We start from the raw sequence: 10,493 nt of genomic DNA, 5'->3' as shown, positions 1-10,493 counted from the left end.
CCAGTCCTGAAGATACCTGATAAAACAGGATCGGATGAATGGGGAGGCGGTCCCCCCTATTAGTGGACTTGGCAAGGGACACGGTGGAGATAAGGGAGGGAGGGAGGGTCTGGGAGGGAATGAGGGATCGGGACACGGCTAGGATACAGAGTTAATAAAATGTAACTGATAAAAAAAATAAAATAAAAAAAAAAGAGAAGACATAGACCCCTGCTCAGATGTAGCTCATGGCAGCTCAGTCTTCATGTGGGTCACCTAGTAAGAGGAGAAGAGACAGTCTCTGACATGAACTGTCTTGTATGTTCTTTGATCACTTCTCCCTGGTGCAGCGACCTAGACAGCCCACAAAGGAAGAGGATCCAAATGGTCCTTATGGGACCTGATAGCCTAGGGTCAGAGAGTAGTAGAGGAGGTCTTCCCCTATCAGCAAACTAAGGGAGAGGGATAGGGGAGAATAAGGCAGGGAGGGTGGAACTGGAAAGAAATGAGGAAGGAGCTACAACCAGAATACAAAGAGAATAAATTGTAAAATAATAATAATAATAATAATAATAATTTAAATAATAATAATTTAAATAATAATAATAATAATAAAGTTATTAAAAAAAACTCTAAAACTCAAATTCAGTATGTTAATCCTGCCAAGCCATGAGCATGGGAGATCTTTCCATCTTCTCATATCTTCTTCTAATTCTTTCTTCAGAGACTTGAAATTTTTTTCATACAAGTCTTTGACTTCCTTGGTTAGGGTTACTCCGAGTTACCTTATGTCATTTGTGGCTATTGCGAAGGGTGTTGTTTCCCTAATTTCTTTCTCAGCCCTTTTGTCTTTTGTATACAGGAGGGCTACTGGTTTTTTTTTTTTTTTTTAGTTAATTTTGCATCCGACCACTTTGCTGAAGGTGTTTATCAGCTTGTAGGAGTTCCCTGGTAGAGTTTTGGGGGTCACTCACATATACTATCATATCACCTGCAAATAGTGATAATTTGACTTCTTCCTTTCTAATTTGTATCCCCTTGATCTCCTTTAGTTGTCTTATTGCTCTAGCAAGGACTTCCAGAACTATGTTGAAGAGATATGGTGAGAGTGGGCAGCCTTGTCTTGTCCCTGATTTCAGTGGGATTGCTTTAAGTTTCTCTCCGTTCACTTTGATGTTGGCTATATGGCCATCTTACCAAAAGCAATCTACAGATTCAATGCAATTCCCATCAAATTTCCAACACAATTCTTTACAGACCTGGAAAGAAAAATTCTCAACTTCATATAGAATAACAAGAAACCCAGAATTGCTAAAACAATCCTCTACAATAAAAGATCTTCTGGAGGTATCTCCATCCCTGATCTTAAGTTGTACTATAGAGCAACAGTTTTAAAAACTGCATGGTACTAGCGTAGAAACAGAATGGTGGATCAATGGAACCGAACAGAGGACCCAGAAATAAACCCACACACTTATGGAGACCTGATCTTTGACAAAGACGCCAGAACCATACAATGGAAAAAAGATAGCATCTTCAACAAATGGTGCTGGTCCAACTGGATGTCTACCTTTAGAAAAATAAAAATATATCCATACTTATCACCCTGCACAAAACTGAAGTCCAAGTGGATCAAAGATCTCAACATAAAGCCAAACACATTAAATCAGCTAGAAAAAAAAAGTGGGGAATATCCTAGAACTCATTGGTACAGGAGAAAACTTCCTGAACAGAACACCCACAGCACAGGCTCTAAGAGCAACAATCAATAAATGGGATCTCATGAAATTGAAAAGCTTCTGTAAAGCAAAGGACACTGTCATCAAAACAAAGCGACTGCATACAGATTGGGAAAGAATCTTCACTAACCCTGTATCTGACAGAACTAAAGAAGCTGAAATGCAGCAAACCAACTAATCCACTTAAAAAATGGGGAACAGAGCTAAACAAAGAACTCTCTGTAGAGGAATATCGAATGTCAGAGAAGCATTTAAAGAAATGTTCAACCTCATTTGCCATTAGGGAAATGCAAATCAAAACAACCCTGAGATTTCACCTTACACCCATCAGAATGGCCAAGATCAAAACTCAAGTGACAACACATGCTGGAGAGGTTGTAGAGAGGTTGTGGAGAAAGGGGAACCCTCCTCCACTGCTTGTGGGAATCTAAACTTGTACAACCACTCTGGAAATCAATCTGGCACTTTCTCAGAGAACTAGGAATAGCGCTTCCTCAAGATCCAGCCATACCACTCCTAGGCATATATCCAAAAGAGGCTCAAGTACACAAAAAGGACATTTGCTCAATCATGTTTGTAGCAGCTTTATTTGTAATAGCCAAAAGGTGAAAACAGCACAGATGCCCCTCAACTGAAGAATGGATGCAGAAACTGTGGTACATCTATACAATGGAATATTAATCAGCAATGAAAAATAAGGAAATTATGTAATTTGCAGGTAAATGGTGGGACCTGGAAAGGATCATCCTGAGTGAGTTGTCCCAGAAGCAAAAAGACACACACAGTATATACTCATTCATATATACATACAACATAGGACAAACCTACTAAAATCTATGCATCTAAAGAAACCAAGCAAGAGAGAGGACCCTAACAAAAATGTTCAATCCCCACCTGAAAGGCAAAGAGGATGGACATCAGAAGAAAAAGAAAACAGGAAACAACCTAGAAACCTGCTACAGAGGACCTCTGAAAGCCAGAAGAAGAAAACAGGAAACAACCTAGGAACCTGCCACAGAGGGCCTCTGAAAGCCAGAAGAAGAAAATAGGAAACAACCTAGGAACCTGCCACAGAGGGCCTCTGAAAGCCTTTGCCCTGCAGACTATCAAAGCAGATGCTGAGCCTGATGGCCAACTATTGGGGAGAGTGAATGGAATTTTATGTAAGAAGTGGGAAATAGCAAGAGCTGGAGAGGACAAGAACTCCACATTGAGAACTGATAGACTAAGATCAGAAAGGAGAGGAGTACCTCCCCTATCACTGGACTTGGGGAGGGGCATGCATGCAGAAAGGGGAGGGAGGCTGGGATCGGGAAGGAAAGAGGGAGGGGCTTATGGGGGATACAAAATGAATAAAGTGTAATTAATAAAAAAAAAACAGAAAAAAGAAAAAAAACAAACAAAAAAACAAATTCACTTTCTCAAAGTTCATTTTCTGGGTGTTATCATATTTAATGTAATGTGAGTTCATGTTTTTAAAGCACTTTAGTAGAAAAGCATGAAGTTGGGTCATCAACAAGGCAGAGAGAACATTAAGAAAGCCTCCTCACCCACTATATGTGTCTGACAGACTTACAGTCACAGAACAAGCACGAAAGCAAAATAAAATCTACCCACATGACATGCACATATATGGCTATGAAAAGCGTTCTTTGATGCTGAGGAGAGCAGAAAGTTAAACATGTCAAACCCAGTGGTGTGGTATGGCAGGCTTTTCCAAGAAGAAATAGTACACTAATAGACATATTCAGATATAGTACGAGTCCATATTTGTCAAATGAAAACTTTGAAAACAAATGAATACATTTGGGGAAGTAAAGTGATTTTTAACTTGTTCCAAAGCATTACAGTAGTTAGATAGTGGTTTGGATTTTCCTAGCGCGGTAATAGCAAATCAACTGTTCCAAGATAAGACCCTTAACTTGAGTGTTAAATAACTGAATTTATTGTGACAAAGGGAATGATAGAACTTGTCACACTGTTTGAGAAACAATTTCTATAAATTCGAGTGGGGGACTAGAGATGGTCTGCTTAAAGAAGCATGACATCTGGTCATTATTACTAACTCTGTGCTCAGTACTGGATGAATAGTAGAAGGAAAAATCCTTTTGAAAAGAAAAAATATAAAAAGAGCACACTTCGCTTTAAAACAAATTCAAGTCCAGATAAATAGTAGGAACCAACATAAATGAAAAAAAGGTATGTTTTAAAGCAATTGGAAAATAAACACACATACATTTCATATGGGTAAAATTTGTGTAGACATATATTTTAAAATTTCATTTTTCTCATTCCATGAATACTAACTGAATTAAGTTCTCTAGAGAGAACTGTAGGAACTGTATCATTGTTTAAGAAGCAGGAACTGGCTTTTGATAAAAGGCTTCCTTTTCTCATGCACCATGCATCTGGGACCTTCACAGTTGATTATTGTAATATTTATACAATATACTTTTGACATAAAGTTGAGAAGTATAACACATTTAATACTAGAAAAAATTTGGCCGGCATCTGATTTTTTAATGAATTGGAAGACAGCCTATTTTGCTTTGTCTCAAATCAAGAAACAGTGCCAGATAGGTCACCAAACACTACTTGATTTTTTTACAAAGAATATTTTGAACTTTTTTTGAAGATGAGGATCCAGAATTCTTTCATCATCACACTGTGAAGCTGAAATGAATACAGGAAATTCTTACAGACTCCATTAACTGTGGTAGCACATCAAGAGTGTTTTTCCTATGAAAACAAGATAATAATCCTGCATGATTTTAGGTAACTATTTTTTTTTTTGTTAATCGTTAGAAATTTTGTTATGCTGATTTTAAGGTGTATGTTATCAAGAATTGATTGATTTGCTTATATAAATTTATAATAAATACTATATTAAACACTTTACATAATATTCAAAACCTAAAATTGATTACAAAAGTTAATTACTTTGGCATCTCAAGAATCATATTAGGAAGTTTTTAAATAATTTAAACACCAGTCCTATTAAAATATAGAACATTTCAAGAAGATTAAAACATGCATAAGCATCCACTTCATCTCCGTCAGCCCAAGCATAACTCAAGTATTATACTTAGAAAGTAGCATTTTTCCTGTGGCATTTTTATCGAAATATAACATCAAGCCAACCAGAAGAAAGTGCTGAATAATACAAATTAAGATTTACAGGTTTGGGTGAGTATGACTTTCGTAGGTACATATATTTAAATGTTTATTTCACATTTCATAGAAAGTTTAGGAAGAATTCAGAGGTGAGACCTTGTTGGAGAAAGTGTATCACTGGGGGTGGGGTTTAAGGTTTTAAAATACCACCCGCCAATGTGTATTTATGCGTGTGTGTGTGTGTGTGTGTGTGTGTGTGTGTGAGTGTGTGTGAGTGTGTGTGAGTGTGTGTGTGATGTGAGTTGGGTATGTGCATGCCATTAAAGTAGAATGTTCTGTTTTCTTTGAAGATTCCGTTGAGACATGTGATGTTTGGCTAGCGTCTGGCTTTTGAGAGGTCATGTGATGTTTTGCTCTGAGCTATCTTGTACAAGGGGGCATGACTTTAGGAAGTTGAGATAAAAGGAGGCCCATGGACAGTGAGACATCACTTTTTTTCTATTTTTTTAAAATTCTTTATTAATTACACTTTATTCACTTTGTATACCCTGTGGTTCCCTCCCCCTTCCCATCCCAATTGCTCCCTTTCTCCACCCTCTGCATATATGCCCCTCCCCAAGTCCACTGATGGGGAGGTCTTCTATTTCTTCCTTCTGATACTAGTCAATTAGATCTCATCAGGAGTGGCTACATTGTCTTCTTCTGTGGCCTGGTAATGCTGCTTCCCCCTCAGGGGGAGGTGGTCAAAGAACAGGCCAATCAGTTCATGTCAGAGACAGTCCCTGTTCCTATTACAATGGAACCCACTTGAACACTGAACTGCCATGGGCTACATCTGTGCAGGGGTCTTAGGTTATCTCCATGCATAGTCCTTGGTTGGAATATCAGTCTCAGGAAATACCCCTGTGCCCAGATTTTTTGGTTCTGTTGCTCTCCTTGTAGAGTTCCGCTCCTTTCCAGATCTTACTGTTTCCCATTTCTTTCATAAGATTCCCTGTACTCTGCCCAAAGGTTGCCCATAAGTCTCAGCATCTGCATTGATAGTCTGCAGGGCAGAGCTTCTCAGAGGTCCTCTGTGTCAGGCTCCTGACTTGTTCCCTCTTTTCTCCTTCTTCTGATGTCCAGCCTCTTTGCCTTTCTGGATAGGAATTGAGCATTTTCCCAAGAGTCCTCCCTCTTGATTAGTTTCTTTAGGTGTACAGATTTTAGTAGGTTTATCCTATATTATATGTCTATATGAGTGAGTATATACCATGTGTGTCTTTCTGCTTCTGGGATAGCTCACTCAGGATGATCTTTTCCTGATCCCACCATTTACCTGCAAATTTCATGAATTCTTTGCTGGCATAGAAATAGACTGGTAGATCAATGGAATCGAATAGAAGACCCTGACATAAAGCCACACACTTATGGACACCTGATTTTTGACAAAGATGCCAAAAATGGAAAAAAGACAGCATCTTCAACAAATGGTGCTGGTCTAACTGGATGTCTACATGTACAAAAATGAAAATAGATCCATATTTATCACCCTGCACAAAACTAAAGTCCAAGTGGATCAAAGACCTCAATATAAAACTAGACACACTAAACCTGTTAGAAAAAAAATTGGGGAATACCCTTGAACTCATTGGCACAGGAGACAACTTCCTGAACAGAACACCAACAACACAGGCTCTAAGAGCAACAATCAATAAATGGGACTTCATGAAACTGAAAAGCTTCTGTAAAGCAAAGGATAGTGTCTTCAGCACTAATCAACTGCCTACAGACTGGGAAAGGATCTTCACTAACCCTATATCTAACAGAGGACTAATACCCAGTATATATAAAGAACTTAAGAAGTTAAACAGCAAAAAAACATGTAATCCAATTAAAAATGGAGTACAGAGTTAAGCAGAGAATTCTCAATAGAGGAATATCGAATGGCAGAGAAACACTTAAAGAAATGTTCAATGTCCTTAGTCATAAGGTAAATTCAAATAAAAACAACCATAAAATTTCACCTTACACCCATCAGAATGGTTAAGATCAAAAACTCAAGAGACAACACATGCTGGAGAGGTTGTGGAGAAAGGGGAACCCTCTTCCACTGCTGGTGGGGATGTACAAATACTCTGGAAAGCAATCTGGCACTTCCTCAGACAACTAAGAATAGTGCTTCCTCAAGATCCAGCTATGCCACTCCTAGGCATATACTCAAAAGAGGCTCAAATACACAATAAGGAAATTTGCTCAACCATGTTTGTAGCAGCTTTATTTGTAATAGCCAGAAGCTGGTAACAGCCCAGATGCCCCTCAGTGGAGGAATGGATACAGAAATTGTGGTACATCTACACAAGGGAATATTACTCAGCAATGAAAAACAAGGAGATATCACTTTTTGAATCAACATCACTGCCCTGATCTTTATGTTTCTTTGACACTTGTCTTATCAGAGAGAAATTTTCCAGAGAAGAACTCAGCACAATCCAACTGAGTCTCTTGGCTTTCGATGACTGATCTTGATCTTCTAAATCATGTTGATTTGTGTTGCTGCTTGGGGTTGGACTTTGGACTGGACTGCTGGTATCAGACAATAAAGAATGGAATCATCCCAAAGATCCACTTCTTAAAAGTCTACAACCCCCTCTATCTAATAACCCAATTTCTCCCTTACCTCTGGTCAGTAGGTTGGAGGGAGGTGTAGGCATTTAGGAACCCCAAATAAAGTAGGTTAGCCTTTTCTCCCTCCACTTCTCCTAGTCTCTCTGTCCCCACACCTCTCTCCAGAGGATCTACTCCTTTTCCGTTCAGAAAAGAAAAGGCCTCCCAGGGAAGCAACCAAACACAGCATAATAAGAGGCAAATAGGACTAAGCATAAACCTTCATATTAAGGTTGGATAAGGCAACCCAGTAGGAGAAAATAATTCCTAAGAACAAGCAAAAAAGTAAAAGATACTCCCACTCCCGCTTTTAGGAATAACCCCCCCTCAAAAACCCACTAAGCTAATAACCAAACTGTGTTTACAGAAGACCTAGCTCTGACCTAAACATGGTCTGTGATGGTTGCATTAGTCTTTATTAGCCTCTATGAACCCTGCTAAATTAATTTTGTGGGCCTTGTTCTCCTGATGTCCTCAAACTCTCTAGCTCCTACTGTCCTTCTCTCCCCACTTCAGTTGGTTCCCTGAGTTCTTACTAATGTTTGCTTTAGGACTCTGTGTATACTCTCATTGGCTTCTGAAGGGAGCTTCTCTGATGCCAACTGGCTAGCCGTCAATCTATGAGTATAGTAGAATATCATTAGGAATCATTTAATTGGCTTTCTTATTCTTGCCAATTATATTTGGATCTACCCAAGGTCTCTGGACAACCAGCTTCTACTTCATGTCCATCTAGTCAGTATGAGGCATGGGGTGTGTCTTGTGGCTTCGGCCTTAAGTTAGACCAGTCATTGCTTGGCCACTCCGACAAGCTCTGAGCCACCATTGTGCCAGCATTTCTTGAAGACCCGACAGCTTTTAGGTTGAAGGTTTGAGCATTGGGTTGATGTCACAGTCCCTCCACTGGATGCCTTGCCTTGCTACAGACATGGCCAGTTCAAGCTCTAAACACTCCATTATTATAAGTCCTTGTTAAAGTCACCTGCATATGTTCTAGAAAGGTTCCACTGCACTTGGTTTCACACAGTCCCACAAATGATTCCCAATTTCAGTCATATCTCCTCATACTCTGTCCCCCTGTCTCTCCTTCTCCTGCCTCATCCCTCCTGTTTCCATACCCACACACAAAATCTATTATGGTTCCATGTCACAAGTAGATCCATGCATCTGCCCAAGAACCCTGCTTGTTTCCTTGCCTTTATGGATCTACTGATTGTAGCATGATTCTCTTTAACTTAACAGCTGATATCCATTTATAAATGAGTACCCATCATGCTTGTCTTTTTTGAGTCTGGGTTTCCTCACTCCTGATGATCGTTTCTAGTTCTCCCCATATGCCTGAAAATTTCATGAAGTCCTTTTTATAACAGCTAAGCAATGCTCCATTTTGCAAATGTTTCCCTACATTTATTATTCAGTTGAGAAACATCCAGGTTGTTCCAGTTTCTGGCTATTATGAATAAAGCCGTTATGAACACAGTTGAACAAATGTCCTTGTGGTAACACAGAGTATCCTTTGGGTATGTGTCTGAGAGTGGTATAGCTGTGTCTTAAGGTGTATTGTTTTCCAATTTTCTGAGGAAACACCATATTGATTTTCATCGTGTCTGTAAAAATTTGTATTCCCACGAGCAATGGAAGAATGTTCCTCTTGCTTCACATCCTTGTTAACAGTTTCAAAGTTAATTTTAACATTAACTTTTAAATTCTAGGCATTTTTTTCTATCATTCTACATAGATTTTTTTTAAAAAAAATATTTCAGCTTTTGATCAACTGTGATGGCCTTTACAGTACACCTAATATTTGCTACTGCTATGAGCTACTTTTCTTGTTTTACCTTCCAACCTTCAGAAAAGTGTAAGCATCCTAACTACAGTACTTCAACTTAAGTCTTTGTCTTAGATTTTGTTTTTCTAAACAAAACCAGACCAATCTATATTCTTTCACACTTATTTGAGAAAAATTTAATCACTGCATACTGAACTTCTCTGATATTATGGTAAGCAATCTTCACCAGTATTTAAAACTGAAGTTTCTGTATTTGCATTTAAAATTAGTCTAATAGTACAAGACTAACCATAATGTTGATAAAATCAATCATGCCGGATTAACTAACACTCCTACTATTATTTGCCTAGCCAGAATTCTAAATGTATGTGAGGAACACATCTGAGGTCGTAATTTAGAACAGAGGTTCTCAACCTTCCTAGTTCTATGACCCCTTATTACAATTGCTCATGTTATGGTGGCCCAACATAAAATAATTTTGTTCCTACCTCATAACTGTACTCTTCCTACTGTTATGAACTGTACTGAATATATCTGATATGTGGGATATCTAATATATGACTGCAAAAGGATAGTGTGACCGCCAAGGGGATCGAAATCCACATGTTGGGAACTGCTGGTTTAGCATAATTATAACAATGACAATTGGCTAAAGATGTGTCTGACAGTCTGAAACCTGAAATACTACTAAAAATTTAAGTTAACTTCTTTTGAGTTATCATAAGATAACCACATTATAATAATTCATAGCTTATGATTTTCTTTTTGAAAGACAGGATCTCTTTTACTTTCCTGCACAGTTAATTTCAATTTTTATTGCTTGTAATGTTACTTAATGAGTTACAAACAAGGATTATTGTAAATTATTATAAAAATCAGTAATTACATTAGTGTTATACACACATGGATTTATAAAGTGACTAGCTTATTAAAATATACTTAGTCTAGTTTGTAAAATTATCTGTTTTAACTGCTTTATTTATATCACTATTTGCATATAAAATTTTAAAGAAGCTCAAGCATCTTAAGTAGAATGACATGAGATATAATTGCTGAATTTACTCATTGAATGAAAAATTCTATTGATTTTTATCCTCATAATCATCCATGCTTCTTCCTTTTCTCTGTCTTTTTTCATACATTATATTTTAACCACAGTTTCCACTCTTTTTATTTCTCCCTCCACCTTCCCTCTCCCCACAGATCCACTCTTCCTCCTCTCCTCT

This window comes from Psammomys obesus, unplaced genomic scaffold (assembly GCF_907164565.1).
Source record: "Psammomys obesus unplaced genomic scaffold, mPsaObe1.curated_primary_1811, whole genome shotgun sequence".
NCBI classification, from domain to species: domain Eukaryota; kingdom Metazoa; phylum Chordata; class Mammalia; order Rodentia; family Muridae; genus Psammomys; species Psammomys obesus.
This window is presented reverse-complemented; position numbering follows the sequence as displayed.